The following is a 21,098-nucleotide window of genomic DNA, read 5'->3' as shown; positions in this document are numbered from 1 at the left end:
GGAAACCGATTTCAGGAGGTAGACTGGAATTGCATTGAAAGCATAGGAAAAGAGGCAGAACGTCCACAATGATGCACTTGGCCAAAAAGGGCGTATGCGTTTTTTCCTGAATATATTCAGGAAAAAACGCATACGCACTTTTTGGCCAACCAAGCAAGCTTGCAAAGGAAATCTGCACTACAATGAAGTCTCACTTCCCCCTGGTCAAAAGGGCCATCTGAAAAAAGTGTAAAATCCAGAAAGGCAGGACAGGCCATGGAGAACTGGGAGCCTTGTTATGCTGATGGGCGGGATGTAAATTGCCAACAACCACTCGGGAGAAGTGTATGGTGTTTCCTGAAACATCTAAAAAACAAAGCAACAGAACCTAGGGCACTTCCACTTATGGTCCTATAGCTTAGGGAAATTAAAATCAAAAAGACACAGCCACCCCAAAGTTTGGGACGCCTCTGTTTACAAGAACCTCGTTTACAGTACAAGTTCAACACCGCAGAAAGTGAAAAATGGATAAAGAAGTTGTGGTATTTACTTACAAAGCAATATCACTCAGCAATGAAATCTGTGTCATCAGGCCCTTAGCAGCACAATGAGTGGATTCAGGCATGATGATTCTAACTGAAATAAGTCACACAGAAAAAGAAACATCATAAGATATCAGTAATACACGGAATGTAAACTTGGCTACAGAGGAACTGAATTACAGAACAGAACAGGGTCTCAAATTTAGAAAAACAACTTATGCTTGCTTAAGGGTAAAGGTGAGTTGGGGTGCTGCATAAAACCAGAGATTGAAATGAGCACAGATAAAGTTCCTTAAGCCAAATATGGAATAGACAAGAGCTACTCCTTGCTCAACAAAATGGACTCAACACCGCATATTAAACGCCTAAGAATGTACCTGACTTGTAAGTATCTTAAAACCTATGGATTGCTATGTCTCCAAAAGAGAATCAAGCATGTGTACAGCGGCATAAACGCAGCAGTGATAGGATTGGAGAGGTTCGGTGAGCAAATGAAGACCCTTTGAAGTCATATTGCATGGTACCCATTCCACGGGTTTCAACTCTCCAGGTTTAAGGTATTCTTCCTTCAGCTAAAACATGCATGTGGAACCTAGAGTATGATCAACCATGTGATCGGGAGACGTGTTCAAATATGTCTCAGTTTTCGTACCCTGGTACTCGGGTGCAACATTCCAGACGCTTTACTAACACTCTCCCGACTTGGAGAGTCAGTCCCTTTAACCTCCTGTTTGGCCCAGTTTACAATTTCTGCGGAAGATGAACAGGAATAGCGAGAACCAATGGAGACTAGCTGGAGGTGTCTGGACGGGCAAATTTAACTCTCATTTCCTACCAGGAAGAGGAATTAACCAAAGGCTCAGCATGCCATGCCAGAACCAGATTAGGGCCTGAAGCCATCCTGCGGTGTTGCGGCCAGGTCACAAGAAAGCGAGTTGAAGAAAGGAGCTCAGGGGCACTGTAATTCACAAACCTGCAGAGTTATAAATGACAGCTATCGTCCAAAAATAGACTGAAGTAAGGCTGCCAAGAGGACTTGAAAGCGGGGCAGAATTGCAGGAAACCGATTTCAGGAGGTAGACTGGAATTGCATTGAAAGCATAGGAAAAGAGGCAGAACGTCCACAATGATGCACTTGGCCAAAAAGGGCGTATGCGTTTTTTCCTGAATATATTCAGGAAAAAACGCATACGCCCTTTTTGGTCAACCAAGCAAGCTTGCAAAGGAAATCTGCACTACAATGAAGTCTCACTTGCCCCTGGTCAAAAGGGCCATCTGAAAAAAGTGTAAAATCCAGAAAGGCAGGACAGGCCATGGAGAACTGGGAGCCTTGTTATGCTGATGGGCGGGATGTAAATTGCCAACAGACACTCGGGAGAAGTGTATGGTGTTTCCTGAAACATCTAAAAAACAAAGCAACAGAGCCTAGGGCACTTCCACTTATGGTCCTATAGCTTAGGGAAATTAAAATCAAAAAGACACAGCCACCCCAAAGTTTGGAACGCCTCTGTTTACAAGAACCTCGTTTACAGTACAAGGTCAACATCGCAGAAAGTGAAAAATGGATAAAGAACTTGTGGTATTTACTTACAATGCAGTATCACTCAGCAATGAAATCTGTGTCATCAGGCCCTTAGCAGCACAATGAGTGGATTCAGGTATGATGATTCTAACTGAAATAAGTCACACAGAAAAAGAAACATCATAAGATATCAGTAATACACGGAATGTAAACTTGGCTACACAGGAACTGAATTACAGAACAGAACAGGGTCTCAAATTTAGAAAACCAACTTATGCTTGCTTAAGGGTAAAGGTGAGTTGGGGTGCTGCATAAAACCAGAGATTGAAATGAGCACAGATAAAGTTCCTTAAGCCAAATATGGAATAGACAAGAGCTACTCCTTGCTCAACAAAATGGACTCAACACCGCATATTAAACGCCTAAGAATGTACCTGACTTGTAAGTATCTTAAAACCTATGGATTGCTATGTCTCCAAAAGAGAATCAAGCATGTGTACAGGGGCATAAACGCAGCAGTGATAGGATTGGAGAGGTTCGGTGAGCAAATGAAGACCCTTTGAAGTCATATTGCATGGTACCCATTCCACGGGTTTCAACTCTCCAGGTTTAAGGTATTCTTCCTTCAGCTAAAATATGCATGTGGAACCTAGAGTATGATCAACCATGTGATCGGGAGACGTGTTCAAATATGTCTCAGTTTTCGTACCCTGGTACTCGGGTGCAACATTCCAGACGCTTTACTAACACTCTCCCGACTTGGAGAGTCAGTCCCTTTAACCTCCTGTTTGGTCCAGTTTGCAATTTCTGCGGAAGATGAACAGGAATAGCGAGAACCAATGGAGACTAGCTGGAGGTGTCTGGACGGGCAAATTTAACTCTCATTTCCTACCAGGAAGAGGAATTAACCAAAGGCTCAGCGTGCCATGCCAGAACCAGATTAGGGCCTGAAGCCATCCTGCGGTGTTGCGGCCAGCTCAAAAGAAGGCGAGTTGAAGAAAGGAGCTCAGGGGCACTGTAATTCACAAACCTGCAGAGTTATAAATGACAGCTATCGTCCAAAAATAGACTGAAGTAAGGCTGCCAAGAGGACTTGAAAGCGGGGCAGAATTGCAGGAAACCGATTTCAGGAGGTAGACTGGAATTGCATTGAAAGCATAGGAAAAGAGGCAGAACGTCCACAATGATGCACTTGGCCAAAAAGGGCGTATGCGTTTTTTCCTGAATATATTCAGGAAAAAACGCATACGCCCTTTTTGGCCAACCAAGCAAGCTTGCAAAGGAAATCTGCACTACAATGAAGTCTCACTTCCCCCTGGTCAAAAGGGCCATCTGAAAAAAGTGTAAAATCCAGAAAGGCAGGACAGGCCATGGAGAACTGGGAGCCTTGTTATGCTGATGGGCGGGATGTAAATTGCCAACAACCACTCGGGAGAAGTGTATGGTGTTTCCTGAAACATCTAAAAAACAAAGCAACAGAACCTAGGGCACTTCCACTTATGGTCCTATAGCTTAGGGAAATTAAAATCAAAAAGACACAGCCACCCCAAAGTTTGGGACGCCTCTGTTTACAAGAACCTCGTTTACAGTACAAGTTCAACACCGCAGAAAGTGAAAAATGGATAAAGAAGTTGTGGTATTTACTTACAAAGCAATATCACTCAGCAATGAAATCTGTGTCATCAGGTCCTTAGCAGCACAATGAGTGGATTCAGGTATGATGATTCTAACTGAAATAAGTCACACAGAAAAAGAAACATCATAAGATATCAGTAATACACGGAATGTAAACTTGGCTACAGAGGAACTGAATTACAGAACAGAACAGGGTCTCAAATTTAGAAAAACAACTTATGCTTGCTTAAGGGTAAAGGTGAGTTGGGGTGCTGCATAAAACCAGAGATTGAAATGAGCACAGATAAAGTTCCTTAAGCCAAATATGGAATAGACAAGAGCTACTCCTTGCTCAACAAAATGGACTCAACACCGCATATTAAACGCCTAAGAATGTACCTGACTTGTAAGTATCTTAAAACCTATGGATTGCTGTGTCTCCAAAAGAGAATCAAGCATGTGTACAGTGGCATAAACACAGCAGTGATAGGATTGGAGAGGTTCGGTGAGCAAATGAAGACCCTTTGAAGTCATATTGCATGGTACCCATTCCACGGGTTTCAACTCTCCAGGTTTAAGGTATTCTTCCTTCAGCTAAAACATGCATGTGGAACCTAGAGTATGATCAACCATGTGATCGGGAGACGTGTTCAAATATGTCTCAGTTTTCGTACCCTGGTACTCGGGTGCAACATTCCAGACGCTTTACTAACACTCTCCCGACTTGGAGAGTCAGTCCCTTAACCTCCTGTTTGGCCCAGTTTGCAATTTCTGCGGAAGATGAACAGGAATAGCGAGAACCAATGGAGACTAGCTGGAGGTGTCTGGACGGGCAAATTTAACTCTCATTTCCTACCAGGAAGGGGAATTAACCAAAGGCTCAGCGTGGCATGCCAGAACCAGATTAGGGCCTGAAGCCATCCTGCGGTGTTGCGGCCAGCTCAAAAGAAGGCGAGTTGAAGAAAGGAGCTCAGGGGCACTGTAATTCACAAACCTGCAGAGTTATAAATGACAGCTATCGTCCAAAAATAGACTGAAGTAAGGCTGCCAAGAGGACTTGAAAGCGGGGCAGAATTGCAGGAAACCGATTTCAGGAGGTAGACTGGAATTGCATTGAAAGCATAGGAAAAGAGGCAGAACATCCACAATGATGCACTTGGCCAAAAAGGGCGTATGCGTTTTTTCCTGAATATATTCAGGAAAAAACGCATACGCCCTTTTTGGCCAACCAAGCAAGCTTGCAAAGGAAATCTGCACTACAATGAAGTCTCACTTCCCCCCGGTCAAAAGGGCCATCTGAAAAAAGTGTAAAATCCAGAAAGGCAGGACAGGCCATGGAGAACTGGGAGCCTTGTTATGCTGATGGGCGGGATGTAAATTGCCAACAACCACTCGGGAGAAGTGTATGGTGTTTCCTGAAACATCTAAAAAACAAAGCAACAGAACCTAGGGCACTTCCACTTATGGTCCTATAGCTTAGGGAAATTAAAATCAAAAAGACACAGCCACCCCAAAGTTTGGGACGCCTCTGTTTACAAGAACCTCGTTTACAGTACAAGTTCAACATCGCAGAAAGTGAAAAATGGATAAAGAACTTGTGGTATTTACTTACAAAGCAGTATCACTCAGCAATGAAATCTGTGTCATCAGGCCCTTAGCAGCACAATGAGTGGATTCAGGTATGATGATTCTAACTGAAATAAGTCACACAGAAAAAGAAACATCATAAGATATCAGTAATACACGGAATGTAAACTTGGCTACACAGGAACTGAATTACAGAACAGAACAGGGTCTCAAATTTAGAAAAGCAACTTATGCTTGCTTAAGAGTAAAGGTGAGTTGGGGTGCTGCATAAAACCAGAGATTGAAATGAGCACAGATAAAGTTCCTTAAGCCAAATATGGAATAGACAAGAGCTACTCCTTGCTCAACGAAATGGACTCAACACCCCATATTAAACGCCTAAGAATGTACCTGACTTGTAAGTATCTTAAAACCTATGGATTGCTATGTCTCCGAAAGAGAATCAAGCATGTGTACAGGGGCATAAACGCAGCAGTGATAGGATTGGAGAGGTTCAGTGAGCAAATGAAGACCCTTTGAAGTCATATTGCATGGTACCCATTCCACGGCTTTCAACTACCCAGGTTTAAGGTATTCTTCCTTCAGCTAAAACATGCATGTGGAACCTAGAGTATGATCAACCATGTGATCGGGAGACGTGTTCAAATATGTCTCAGTTTTCGTACCCTGGTACTCGGGTGCAACATTCCAGACGCTTTACTAACACTCTCCCCACTTGGAGAGTCAGCGCCTTTAACCTCCTGTTTGGCCCAGTTTGCAATTTCTGCGCAAGATGAACAGGAATAGCGAGAACCAATGAGAGACTAGCTGGAGGTGTCTGGACGGGCAAATTTAACTCTCATTTCCCACCAGGAAGAGGAATTAACCAAAGGCTCAGCGTGCCGTGCCGGAACCAGATTAGGGCCTGAAGCCATCCTGCGGTGTTGCGGCCAGCTCACAAGAAAGCGAGTTGAAGAAAGGAGCTCAGGGGCACTGTAATTCACAAACCTGCAGAGTTATAAATGACAGCTATAGTCCAAAAATATACTGAGGTAAGGCTGCCAAGAGGACTTGAAAGCGGGGCAGAATTGCAGGAAACCGATTTCAGGAGGTAGACTGGAATTGCATTGAAAGCATAGGAAAAGAGGCAGAACGTCCACAATGATGCACTTGGCCAAAAAGGGCGTATGCGTTTTTTCCTGAATATATTCAGGAAAAAACGCATACGCCCTTTTTGGCCAACCAAGCAAGCTTGCAAAGGAAATCTGCACTACAATGAAGTCTCACTTCCCCCCGGTCAAAAGGGCCATCTGAAAAAAGTGTAAAATCCAGAAAGGCAGGACAGGCCATGGAGAACTGGGAGCCTTGTTATGCTGATGGGCGGGATGTAAATTGCCAACAGACACTCCGGAGAAGTGTATGGTGTTTCCTGAAACATCTAAAAAACAAAGCATCAGAGCCTAGGGCACTGCCACTTATGGTCCTATAGCTTAGGGAAATTAAAATAAAAAAGACACAGCCACCCCAAAGTTTGGGACGCCTCTGTTTACAAGAACCTCGTTTACCGTACAAGTTCAACATCACAGAAAGTGAAAAATGGATAAAGAACTTGTGGTACTTACGTAAAATGCAGTATCACTCAGCAATGAAATCTATGTCATCAGGCCCGTAGCAGCATAATGAGTGGATTCAGGTACGATGATTCTAACTGAAATAAGTCACACAGAAAATGAAACATCATAAGATATCAGTAATACACGGAATGTAAACTTGGCTACACAGGAACTGAATTCCAAAACAGAACAGGGTCTCAAATTTAGAAAAGCAACTTATGCTTGCTTAAGGGGAAAGGTGAGTTGGGGTGCTGCATAAAACCAGAGATTGAAATGAGCACAGATAAAGTTCCTTAAGCCAAATATGGAATAGACAAGAGCTACTCCTTGCTCAACGAACTGGACTCAACACCCCATATTAAACGCCTAAGAATGTACCTGACTAGTAAGTATCTTAAAACCTATGGATTGCTATGTCTCCGAAAGAGAATCAAGCATGTGTACAGGGGCATAAACGCAGCAGTGATAGGATTGGAGAGGTTCGGTGAGCAAATGAAGACCCTTTGAAGTCATATTGCATGGTACCCATTCCACGGGTTTCAACTACCCAGGTTTAAGGTATTCTTCCTTCAGCTAAAACATGCATGTGGAACCTAGAGTATGATCAACCATGTGATCGGGAGACGTGTTCAAATATGTCTCAGTTTTCGTACCCTGGTACTCGGGTGCAACATTCCAGACGCTTTACTAACACTCTCCCGACTTGGAGAGTCAGTCCCTTAACCTCCTGTTTGGCCCAGTTTGCAATTTCTGCGGAAGATGAACAGGAATAGCGAGAACCAATGGAGACTAGCTGGAGGTGTCTGGACGGGCAAATTTAACTCTCATTTCCTACCAGGAAGGGGAATTAACCAAAGGCTCAGCGTGCCATGCCAGAACCAGATTAGGGCCTGAAGCCATCCTGCGGTGTTGCGGCCAGCTCAAAAGAAGGCGAGTTGAAGAAAGGAGCTCAGGGGCACTGTAATTCACAAACCTGCAGAGTTATAAATGACAGCTATCGTCCAAAAATAGACTGAAGTAAGGCTGCCAAGAGGACTTGAAAGCGGGGCAGAATTGCAGGAAACCGATTTCAGGAGGTAGACTGGAATTGCATTGAAAGCATAGGAAAAGAGGCAGAACATCCACAATGATGCACTTGGCCAAAAAGGGCGTATGCGTTTTTTCCTGAATATATTGAGGAAAAAACACATACGCCCTTTTTGGCCAACCAAGCAAGCTTGCAAAGGAAATCTGCACTACAATGAAGTCTCACTTCCCCCCGGTCAAAAGGGCCATCTGAAAAAAGTGTAAAATCCAGAAAGGCAGGACAGGCCATGGAGAACTGGGAGCCTTGTTATGCTGATGGGCGGGATGTAAATTGCCAACAACCACTCGGGAGAAGTGTATGGTGTTTCCTGAAACATCTAAAAAACAAAGCAACAGAACCTAGGGCACTTCCACTTATGGTCCTATAGCTTAGGGAAATTAAAATCAAAAAGACACAGCCACCCCAAAGTTTGGGACGCCTCTGTTTACAAGAACCTCGTTTACAGTACAAGTTCAACATCGCAGAAAGTGAAAAATGGATAAAGAACTTGTGGTATTTACTTACAATGCAGTATCACTCAGCAATGAAATCTGTGTCATCAGGCCCTTAGCAGCACAATGAGTGGATTCAGGTATGATGATTCTAACTGAAATAAGTCACACAGAAAAAGAAACATCATAAGATATCAGTAATACACGGAATGTAAACTTGGCTACACAGGAACTGAATTACAGAACAGAACAGGGTCTCAAATTTAGAAAAGCAACTTATGCTTGCTTAAGAGTAAAGGTGAGTTGGGGTGCTGCATAAAACCAGAGATTGAAATGAGCACAGATAAAGTTCCTTAAGCCAAATATGGAATAGACAAGAGCTACTCCTTGCTCAACGAAATGGACTCAACACCCCATATTAAACGCCTAAGAATGTACCTGACTTGTAAGTATCTTAAAACCTATGGATTGCTATGTCTCCGAAAGAGAATCAAGCATGTGTACAGGGGCATAAACGCAGCAGTGATAGGATTGGAGAGGTTCAGTGAGCAAATGAAGACCCTTTGAAGTCATATTGCATGGTACCCATTCCACGGCTTTCAACTACCCAGGTTTAAGGTATTCTTCCTTCAGCTAAAACATGCATGTGGAACCTAGAGTATGATCAACCATGTGATCGGGAGACGTGTTCAAATATGTCTCAGTTTTCGTACCCTGGTACTCGGGTGCAACATTCCAGACGCTTTACTAACACTCTCCCCACTTGGAGAGTCAGCGCCTTTAACCTCCTGTTTGGCCCAGTTTGCAATTTCTGCGCAAGATGAACAGGAATAGCGAGAACCAATGAGAGACTAGCTGGAGGTGTCTGGACGGGCAAATTTAACTCTCATTTCCCACCAGGAAGAGGAATTAACCAAAGGCTCAGCGTGCCGTGCCGGAACCAGATTAGGGCCTGAAGCCATCCTGCGGTGTTGCGGCCAGCTTACAAGAAAGCGAGTTGAAGAAAGGAGCTCAGGGGCACTGTAATTCACAAACCTGCAGAGTTATAAATGACAGCTATAGTCCAAAAATATACTGAGGTAAGGCTGCCAAGAGGACTTGAAAGCGGGGCAGAATTGCAGGAAACCGATTTCAGGAGGTAGACTGGAATTGCATTGAAAGCATAGGAAAAGAGGCAGAACGTCCACAATGATGCACTTGGCCAAAAAGGGCGTATGCGTTTTTTCCTGAATATATTCAGGAAAAAACGCATACGCCCTTTTTGGCCAACCAAGCAAGCTTGCAAAGGAAATCTGCACTACAATGAAGTCTCACTTCCCCCCGGTCAAAAGGGCCATCTGAAAAAAGTGTAAAATCCAGAAAGGCAGGACAGGCCATGGAGAACTGGGAGCCTTGTTATGCTGATGGGCGGGATGTAAATTGCCAACAGACACTCCGGAGAAGTGTATGGTGTTTCCTGAAACATCTAAAAAACAAAGCAACAGAGCCTAGGGCACTGCCACTTATGGTCCTATAGCTTAGGGAAATTAAAATAAAAAAGACACAGCCACCCCAAAGTTTGGGACGCCTCTGTTTACAAGAACCTCGTTTACCGTACAAGTTCAACATCACAGAAAGTGAAAAATGGATAAAGAACTTGTGGTACTTACGTACAATGCAGTATCACTCAGCAATGAAATCTATGTCATCAGGCCCGTAGCAGCATAATGAGTGGATTCAGGTACGATGATTCTAACTGAAATAAGTCACACAGAAAATGAAACATCATAAGATATCAGTAATACACGGAATGTAAACTTGGCTACACAGGAACTGAATTCCAAAACAGAACAGGGTCTCAAATTTAGAAAAGCAACTTATGCTTGCTTAAGGGGAAAGGTGAGTTGGGGTGCTGCATAAAACCAGAGATTGAAATGAGCACAGATAAAGTTCCTTAAGCCAAATATGGAATAGACAAGAGCTACTCCTTGCTCAACGAACTGGACTCAACACCCCATATTAAACGCCTAAGAATGTACCTGACTAGTAAGTATCTTAAAACCTATGGATTGCTATGTCTCCGAAAGAGAATCAAGCATGTGTACAGGGGTATAAACGCAGCAGTGATAGGATTGGAGAGGTTCGGTGAGCAAATGAAGACCCTTTGAAGTCATATTGCATGGTACCCATTCCACGGGTTTCAACTACCCAGGTTTAAGGTATTCTTCCTTCAGCTAAAACATGCATGTGGAACCTAGAGTATGATCAACCATGTGATCGGGAGACGTGTTCAAATATGTCTCAGTTTTCGTACCCTGGTACTCGGGTGCAACATTCCAGACGCTTTACTAACACTCTCCCGACTTGGAGAGTCAGTCCCTTTAACCTCCTGTTTGGTCCAGTTTGCAATTTCTGCGGAAGATGAACAGGAATAGCGAGAACCAATGGAGACTAGCTGGAGGTGTCTGGACGGGCAAATTTAACTCTCATTTCCTACCAGGAAGAGGAATTAACCAAAGGCTCAGCGTGCCATGCGAGATCCAGATTAGGGCCTGAAGCCATCCTGCGGTGTTGCGGCCAGCTCAAAAGAAGGCGAGTTGAAGAAAGGAGCTCAGGGGCACTGTAATTCACAAACCTGCAGAGTTATAAATGACAGCTATCGTCCAAAAATAGACTGAAGTAAGGCTGCCAAGAGGACTTGAAAGCGGGGCAGAATTGCAGGAAACCGATTTCAGGAGGTAGACTGGAATTGCATTGAAAGCATAGGAAAAGAGGCAGAACGTCCACAATGATGCACTTGGCCAAAAAGGGCATATGCGTTTTATCCTGAATATATTCAGGAAAAAACGCATACGCCCTTTTTGGCCAACCAAGCAAGCTTGCAAAGGAAATCTGCACTACAATGAAGTCTCACTTCCCCCTGGTCAAAAGGGCCATCTGAAAAAAGTGTAAAATCCAGAAAGGCAGGACAGGCCATGGAGAACTGGGAGCCTTGTTATGCTGATGGGCGGGATGTAAATTGCCAACAACCACTCGGGAGAAGTGTATGGTGTTTCCTGAAACATCTAAAAAACAAAGCAACAGAACCTAGGGCACTTCCACTTATGGTCCTATAGCTTAGGGAAATTAAAATCAAAAAGACACAGCCACCCCAAAGTTTGGGACGCCTCTGTTTACAAGAACCTCGTTTACAGTACAAGTTCAACACCGCAGAAAGTGAAAAATGGATAAAGAAGTTGTGGTATTTACTTACAAAGCAATATCACTCAGCAATGAAATCTGTGTCATCAGGCCCTTAGCAGCACAATGAGTGGATTCAGGCATGATGATTCTAACTGAAATAAGTCACACAGAAAAAGAAACATCATAAGATATCAGTAATACACGGAATGTAAACTTGGCTACACAGGAACTGAATTACAGAACAGAACAGGGTCTCAAATTTAGAAAAACAACTTATGCTTGCTTAAGGGTAAAGGTGAGTTGGGGTGCTGCATAAAACCAGAGATTGAAATGAGCACAGATAAAGTTCCTTAAGCCAAATATGGAATAGACAAGAGCTACTCCTTGCTCAACAAAATGGACTCAACACCGCATATTAAACGCCTAAGAATGTACCTGACTTGTAAGTATCTTAAAACCTATGGATTGCTATGTCTCCAAAAGAGAATCAAGCGTGTGTACAGCGGCATAAACGCAGCAGTGATAGGATTGGAGAGGTTCGGTGAGCAAATGAAGACCCTTTGAAGTCATATTGCATGGTACCCATTCCACGGGTTTCAACTCTCCAGGTTTAAGGTATTCTTCCTTCAGCTAAAACATGCATGTGGAACCTAGAGTATGATCAACCATGTGATCGGGAGACGTGTTCAAATATGTCTCAGTTTTCGTACCCTGGTACTCGGGTGCAACATTCCAGACGCTTTACTAACACTCTCCCGACTTGGAGAGTCAGTCCCTTTAACCTCCTGTTTGGCCCAGTTTGCAATTTCTGCGGAAGATGAACAGGAATAGCGAGAACCAATGGAGACTAGCTGGAGGTGTCTGGACGGGCAAATTTAACTCTCATTTCCTACCAGGAAGAGGAATTAACCAAAGGCTCAGCATGCCATGCCAGAACCAGATTAGGGCCTGAAGCCATCCTGCGGTGTTGCGGCCAGCTCAAAAGAAGGCGAGTTGAAGAAAGGAGCTCAGGGGCACTGTAATTCACAAACTTGCAGAGTTATAAATGACAGCTATCGTCCAAAAATAGACTGAAGTAAGGCTGCCAAGAGGACTTGAAAGCGGGGCAGAATTGCAGGAAACCGATTTCAGGAGGTAGACTGGAATTGCATTGAAAGCATAGGAAAAGAGGCAGAACGTCCACAATGATGCACTTGGCCAAAAAGGGCGTATGCGTTTTTTCCTGAATATATTCAGGAAAAAACGCATACGCCCTTTTTGGCCAACCAAGCAAGCTTGCAAAGGAAATCTGCACTACAATGACGTCTCACTTCCCCCTGGTCAAAAGGGCCATCTGAAAAAAGTGTAAAATCCAGAAAGGCAGGACAGGCCATGGAGAACTGGGAGCCTTGTTATGCTGATGGGCGGGATGTAAATTGCCAACAGACACTCGGGAGAAGTGTATGGTGTTTCCTGAAACATCTAAAAAACAAAGCAACAGAGCCTAGGGCACTTCCACTTATGGTCCTATAGCTTAGGGAAATTAAAATCAAAAAGACACAGCCACCCCAAAGTTTGGAACGCCTCTGTTTACAAGAACCTCGTTTACAGTACAAGGTCAACATCGCAGAAAGTGAAAAATGGATAAAGAACTTGTGGTATTTACTTACAATGCAGTATCACTCAGCAATGAAATCTGTGTCATCAGGCCCTTAGCAGCACAATCAGTGGATTCAGGTATGATGATTCTAACTGAAATAAGTCACACAGAAAAAGAAACATCATAAGATATCAGTAATACACGGAATGTAAACTTGGCTACACAGGAACTGAATTACAGAACAGAACAGGGTCTCAAATTTAGAAAACCAACTTATGCTTGCTTAAGGGTAAAGGTGAGTTGGGGTGCTGCATAAAACCAGAGATTGAAATGAGCACAGATAAAGTTCCTTAAGCCAAATATGGAATAGACAAGAGCTACTCCTTGCTCAACAAAATGGACTCAACACCGCATATTAAACGCCTAAGAATGTACCTGACTTGTAAGTATCTTAAAACCTATGGATTGCTATGTCTCCAAAAGAGAATCAAGCATGTGTACAGGGGCATAAACGCAGCAGTGATAGGATTGGAGAGGTTCGGTGAGCAAATGAAGACCCTTTGAAGTCATATGGCATGGTACCCATTCCACGGGTTTCAACTCTCCAGGTTTAAGGTATTCTTCCTTCAGCTAAAACATGCATGTGGAACCTAGAGTATGATCAACCATGTGATCGGGAGACGTGTTCAAATATGTCTCAGTTTTCATACCCTGGTACTCGGGTGCAACATTCCAGACGCTTTACTAACACTCTCCCGACTTGGAGAGTCAGTCCCTTTAACCTCCTGTTTGGTCCAGTTTGCAATTTCTGCGGAAGATGAACAGGAATAGCGAGAACCAATGGAGACTAGCTGGAGGTGTCTGGACGGGCAAATTTAACTCTCATTTCCTACCAGGAAGAGGAATTAACCAAAGGCTCAGCGTGCCATGCCAGAACCAGATTAGGGCCTGAAGCCATCCTGCGGTGTTGCGGCCAGCTCAAAAGAAGGCGAGTTGAAGAAAGGAGCTCAGGGGCACTGTAATTCACAAACCTGCAGAGTTATAAATGACAGCTATCGTCCAAAAATAGACTGAAGTAAGGCTGCCAAGAGGACTTGAAAGCGGGGCAGAATTGCAGGAAACCGATTTCAGGAGGTAGACTGGAATTGCATTGAAAGCATAGGAAAAGAGGCAGAACGTCCACAATGATGCACTTGGCCAAAAAGGGCGTATGCGTTTTTTCCTGAATATATTCAGGAAAAAACGCATACGCCCTTTTTGGCCAACCAAGCAAGCTTGCAAAGGAAATCTGCACTACAATGAAGTCTCACTTCCCCCTGGTCAAAAGGGCCATCTGAAAAAAGTGTAAAATCCAGAAAGGCAGGACAGGCCATGGAGAACTGGGAGCCTTGTTATGCTGATGGGCGGGATGTAAATTGCCAACAACCACTCGGGAGAAGTGTATGGTGTTTCCTGAAACATCTAAAAAACAAAGCAACAGAACCTAGGGCACTTCCACTTATGGTCCTATAGCTTAGGGAAATTAAAATCAAAAAGACACAGCCACCCCAAAGTTTGGGACGCCTCTGTTTACAAGAACCTCGTTTACAGTACAAGTTCAACACCGCAGAAAGTGAAAAATGGATAAAGAAGTTGTGGTATTTACTTACAAAGCAATATCACTCAGCAATGAAATCTGTGTCATCAGGTCCTTAGCAGCACAATGAGTGGATTCAGGTATGATGATTCTAACTGAAATAAGTCACACAGAAAAAGAAACATCATAAGATATCAGTAATACACGGAATGTAAACTTGGCTACACAGGAACTGAATTACAGAACAGAACAGGGTCTCAAATTTAGAAAAACAACTTATGCTTGCTTAAGGGTAAAGGTGAGTTGCGGTGCTGCATAAAACCAGAGATTGAAATGAGCACAGATAAAGTTCCTTAAGCCAAATATGGAATAGACAAGAGCTACTCCTTGCTCAACAAAATGGACTCAACACCGCATATTAAACGCCTAAGAATGTACCTGACTTGTAAGTATCTTAAAACCTATATATTGCTATGTCTCCAAAAGAGAATCAAGCATGTGTACAGTGGCATAAACACAGCAGTGATAGGATTGGAGAGGTTCGGTGAGCAAATGAAGACCCTTTGAAGTCATATTGCATGGTACCCATTCCACGGGTTTCAACTCTCCAGGTTTAAGGTATTCTTCCTTCAGCTAAAACATGCATGTGGAACCTAGAGTATGATCAACCATGTGATCGGGAGACGTGTTCAAATATGTCTCAGTTTTCGTACCCTGGTACTCGGGTGCAACATTCCAGACGCTTTACTAACACTCTCCCGACTTGGAGAGTCAGTCCCTTAACCTCCTGTTTGGCCCAGTTTGCAATTTCTGCGGAAGATGAACAGGAATAGCGAGAACCAATGGAGACTAGCTGGAGGTGTCTGGACGGGCAAATTTAACTCTCATTTCCTACCAGGAAGGGGAATTAACCAAAGGCTCAGCGTGCCATGCCAGAACCAGATTAGGGCCTGAAGCCATCCTGCGGTGTTGCGGCCAGCTCAAAAGAAGGCGAGTTGAAGAAAGGAGCTCAGGGGCACTGTAATTCACAAACCTGCAGAGTTATAAATGACAGCTATCGTCCAAAAATAGACTGAAGTAAGGCTGCCAAGAGGACTTGAAAGCGGGGCAGAATTGCAGGAAACCGATTTCAGGAGGTAGACTGGAATTGCATTGAAAGCATAGGAAAAGAGGCAGAACATCCACAATGATGCACTTGGCCAAAAAGGGCGTATGCGTTTTTTCCTGAATATATTCAGGAAAAAACGCATACGCCCTTTTTGGCCAACCAAGCAAGCTTGCAAAAGAAATCTGCACTACAATGAAGTCTCACTTCCCCCCGGTCAAAAGGGCCATCTGAAAAAAGTGTAAAATCCAGAAAGGCAGGACAGGCCATGGAGAACTGGGAGCCTTGTTATGCTGATGGGCGGGATGTAAATTGCCAACAACCACTCGGGAGAAGTGTATGGTGTTTCCTGAAACATCTAAAAAACAAAGCAACAGAACCTAGGGCACTTCCACTTATGGTCCTATAGCTTAGGGAAATTAAAATCAAAAAGACACAGCCACCCCAAAGTTTGGGACGCCTCTGTTTACAAGAACCTCGTTTACAGTACAAGTTCAACATCGCAGAAAGTGAAAAATGGATAAAGAACTTGTGGTATTTACTTACAATGCAGTATCACTCAGCAATGAAATCTGTGTCATCAGGCCCTTAGCAGCACAATGAGTGGATTCAGGTATGATGATTCTAACTGAAATAAGTCACACAGAAAAAGAAACATCATAAGATATCAGTAATACACGGAATGTAAACTTGGCTACACAGGAACTGAATTACAGAACAGAACAGGGTCTCAAATTTAGAAAAGCAACTTATGCTTGCTTAAGAGTAAAGGTGAGTTGGGGTGCTGCATAAAACCAGAGATTGAAATGAGCACAGATAAAGTTCCTTAAGTCAAATATGGAATAGACAAGAGCTACTCCTTGCTCAACGAACTGGACTCAACACCCCATATTAAACGCCTAAGAATGTACATGACTTGTACGTATCTTAAAACCTATGGATTGCTATGTCTCCGAAAGAGAATCAAGCATGTGTACAGGGGCATAAACGCAGCAGTGATAGGATTGGAGAGGTTCAGTGAGCAAATGAAGACCCTTTGAAGTCATATTGCATGGTACCCATTCCACGGGTTTCAACTACCCAGGTTTAAGGTATTCTTCCTTCAGCTAAAACATGCATGTGGAACCTAGAGTATGATCAACCATGTGATCGGGAGACGTGTTCAAATATGTCTCAGTTTTCGTACCCTGGTACTCGGGTGCAACATTCCAGACGCTTTACTAACACTCTCCCCACTTGGAGAGTCAGCGCCTTTAACCTCCTGTTTGGCCCAGTTTGCAATTTCTGCGCAAGATGAACAGGAATAGCGAGAACCAATGAGAGACTAGCTGGAGGTGTCTGGACGGGCAAATTTAACTCTCATTTCCCACCAGGAAGAGGAATTAACCAAAGGCTCAGCGTGCCGTACCGGAACCAGATTAGGGCCTGAAGCCATCCTGCGGTGTTGCGGCCAGCTCACAAGAAAGCGAGTTGAAGAAAGGAGCTCAGGGGCACTGTAATTCACAAACCTGCAGAGTTATAAATGACAGCTATAGTCCAAAAATATACTGAGGTAAGGCTGCCAAGAGGACTTGAAAGCGGGGCAGAATTGCAGGAAACCGATTTCAGGAGGTAGACTGGAATTGCATTGAAAGCATAGGAAAAGAGGCAGAACGTCCACAATGATGCACTTGGCCAAAAAGGGCGTATGCGTTTTTTCCTGAATATATTCAGGAAAAAACGCATACGCCCTTTTTGGCCAACCAAGCAAGCTTGCAAAGGAAATCTGCACTACAATGAAGTCTCACTTCCCCCCGGTCAAAAGGGCCATCTGAAAAAAGTGTAAAATCCAGAAAGGCAGGACAGGCCATGGAGAACTGGGAGCCTTGTTATGCTGATGGGCGGGATGTAAATTGCCAACAGACACTCCGGAGAAGTGTATGGTGTTTCCTGAAACATCTAAAAAACAAAGCAACAGAGCCTAGGGCACTGCCACTTATGGTCCTATAGCTTAGGGAAATTAAAATAAAAAAGACACAGCCACCCCAAAGTTTGGGACGCCTCTGTTTACAAGAACCTCGTTTACCGTACAAGTTCAACATCACAGAAAGTGAAAAATGGATAAAGAACTTGTGGTACTTACGTACAATGCAGTATCACTCAGCAATGAAATCTATGTCATCAGGCCCGTAGCAGCATAATGAGTGGATTCAGGTACGATGATTCTAACTGAAATAAGTCACACAGAAAATGAAACATCATAAGATATCAGTAATACACGGAATGTAAACTTGGCTACACAGGAACTGAATTCCAAAACAGAACAGGGTCTCAAATTTAGAAAAGCAACTTATGCTTGCTTAAGGGGAAAGGTGAGTTGGGGTGCTGCATAAAACCAGAGATTGAAATGAGCACAGATAAAGTTCCTTAAGCCAAATATGGAATAGACAAGAGCTACTCCTTGCTCAACGAACTGGACTCAACACCCCATATTAAACGCCTAAGAATGTACCTGACTAGTAAGTATCTTAAAACCTATGGATTGCTATGTCTCCAAAAGAGAATCAAGCGTGTGTACAGGGGCATAAACGCAGCAGTGATAGGATTGGAGAGGTTCGGTGAGCAAATGAAGACCCTTTGAAGTCATATTGCATGGGACCCATTCCACGGGTCTATACTCTCCAGGTTTAAGGTATTCTTCCTTCAGCTAAAACATGCATGTGGAACCCAAGTATGATCAACCATGTGAACGGGAGACGTGTTCAAATATGTCTCAGTTTTCCTCCCCTGGTACTCGGGTGCAACATTCCAGACGCTTTATTAACACTCTCCCCACTTGGAGAGTCAGCGCCTTTAACCTCCTGTTTGGCCCAGTTTGCAATTTCTGCGGAAGATGAACAGGAATAGCGAGAACCAATGAGAGGCTAGCTGGAGGTGTCTGGACGGGCAAATTTAACTCTCATTTCCCACCAGGAAGAGGAATTAACCAAAGGCTCAGCGTGCCGTGCATGAACCAGATTAGGGCCTGAAGCCATCCTGCGGTGTTGCGGCCAGCTCACAAGAAAGCGAGTTGAAGAAAGGAGCTCAGGGGCACTGTAATTCACAAACCTGCAGAGTTATAAATGACAGCTATCGTCCAAAAATATACTGAAGTAAGGCTGCCAAGAGGACTTGAAAGCGGGGCAGAATTGCAGGAAACCGATTTCAGGAGGTAGACTGGAATTGCATTGAAAGCATAGGAAAAGAGGCAGAACGTCCACAATGATGCACTTGGCCAAAAAGGGCGTATGCGTTTTTTCCTGAATATATTCAGGAAAAAACGCATACGCCCTTTTTGGCCAACCAAGCAAGCTTGCAAAGGAAATCTGCACTACAATGAAGTCTCACTTCCCCCCGGTCAAAAGGGCCATCTGAAAAAAGTGTAAAATCCAGAAAGGCAGGACAGGCCATGGAGAACTGGGAGCCTTGTTATGCTGATGGGCGGGATGTAAATTGCCAACAGACACTCGGGAGAAGTGTATGGTGTTTCCTGAAACATCTAAAAAACAAAGCAACAGAGCCTAGGGCACTTCCACTTATGGTCCTATAGCTTAGGGAATTTAAAATCAAAAAGACACAGCCACCCCAAATTTTCGAACGGCTCTGTTTACAAGAACCTCGTTTACAGTACAAGTTCAACATCGCAGAAAGTGAAAAATGGATAAAGAACTTGTGATATTTACTTACAATGCAGTATCACTCAGCAATGAAATCTGTGTCATCAGGCCCTTAGCAGCACAATGAGTGGATTCAGGTATGATGATTCTAACTGAAATAAGTCACACAGAAAAAGAAACATCATAAGATATCAGTAATACATGGAATGTAAACTTGGCTACACAGGAACTGAATTACAGAACAGAACAGGGTCTCAAATTTAGAAAACCAACTTATGCTTGCTTAAGGGTAAAGGTGAGTTGGGGTGCTGCATAAAACCAGAGATTGAAATGAGCACAGATAAAGTTCCTTAAGCCAAATATGGAATAGACAAGAGCTACTCCTTGCTCAATGAAATGGACTCAACACCGCATATTAAACGCCTAAGAATGTACCTGACTTGTAAGTATCTTAAAACCTATGGATTGCTATGTCTCCAAAAGAGAATCAACCATGTGTACAGGGGCATAAACGCAGCAGTGATAGGATTGGAGAGGTTCGGTGAGCAAATGAAGACCCTTTGAAGTCATATTGCATGGTACCCATTCCACGGGTTTCAACTACCCAGGTTTAAGGTATTCTTCCTTCAGCTAAAACATGCATGTGGAACCTAGAGTATGATCAACCATGTGATCGGGAGACGTGTTCAAATATGTCTCAGTTTTCGTACCCTGGTACTCGGGTGCAACATTCCAGACGCTTTACTAACACTCTCCCGACTTGGAGAGTCAGTCCCTTTAACCTCCTGTTTGGTCCAGTTTGCAATTTCTGCGGAAGATGAACAGGAATAGCGAGAACCAATGGAGACTAGCTGGAGGTGTCTGGACGGGCAAATTTAACTCTCATTTCCTACCAGGAAGAGGAATTAACCAAAGGCTCAGCGTGCCATGCCAGAACCAGATTAGGGCCTGAAGCCATCCTGCGGTGTTGCGGCCAGCTCAAAAGAAGGCGAGTTGAAGAAAGGAGCTCAGGGGCACTGTAATTCACAAACCTGCAGAGTTATAAATGACAGCTATCGTCCAAAAATAGACTGAAGTAAGGCTGCCAAGAGGACTTGAAAGCGGGGCAGAATTGCAGGAAACCGATTTCAGGAGGTAGACTGGAATTGCATTGAAAGCATAGGAAAAGAGGCAGAACGTCCACAATGATGCACTTGGCCAAAAAGGGCGTATGCGTTTTTTCCTGAATATATTCAGGAAAAAACGCATACGCCCTTTTTGGCCAACCAAGCAAGCTTGCAAAGGAAATCTGCACTACAATGAAGTCTCACTTCCCCCTGGTCAAAAGGGCCATCTGAAAAATGTGTAAAATCCAGAAAGGCAGGACAGGCCATGGAGAACTGGGAGCCTTGTTATGCTGATGGGCGGGATGTAAATTGCCAACAACCACTGGGGAGAAGTGTATGGTGTTTCCTGAAACATCTAAAAAACAAAGCAACAGAACCTAGGGCACTTCCACTTATGGTCCTATAGCTTAGGGAAATTAAAATCAAAAAGACACAGCCACCCCAAAGTTTGGGACGCCTCTGTTTACAAGAACCTCGTTTACAGTACAACTTCAACATCGCAGAAAGTGAAAAATGGATAAAGAAGTTGTGGTATTTACTTACAATGCAGTATCACTCAGCAATGAAATCTGTGTCATCAG

At 43.7% G+C, this 21,098-nt stretch overlaps 1 long non-coding RNA gene across 4 annotated transcripts in view; it reads right to left on the bottom strand.

The window, feature by feature from the left end:
• The window catches only part of LOC307181213, a 759,305-nt gene that overhangs the window by 265,988 nt on the left and 472,219 nt on the right, over positions 1–21,098 (bottom strand). For 3 of the 4 annotated variants that reach the window (XR_013826111.1, XR_013826112.1, XR_013826113.1), the window contains exon 1: positions 6,846–6,937. The exons of the other annotated variant lie outside the window; for it this stretch is intronic. This is a non-coding gene — a long non-coding RNA (uncharacterized lncRNA). Of the gene's footprint in view, positions 1–6,845; positions 6,938–21,098 lie in introns of those variants that run through there. 4 annotated transcript variants of the gene reach the window in all.

This window comes from Stenella coeruleoalba, assembly GCF_951394435.1.
Source record: "Stenella coeruleoalba genome assembly, contig: scaffold_73, whole genome shotgun sequence".
In the NCBI taxonomy this organism is placed as follows: Eukaryota; Metazoa; Chordata; class Mammalia; order Artiodactyla; family Delphinidae; genus Stenella; species Stenella coeruleoalba.
This window is presented reverse-complemented; position numbering and strand designations above follow the sequence as displayed.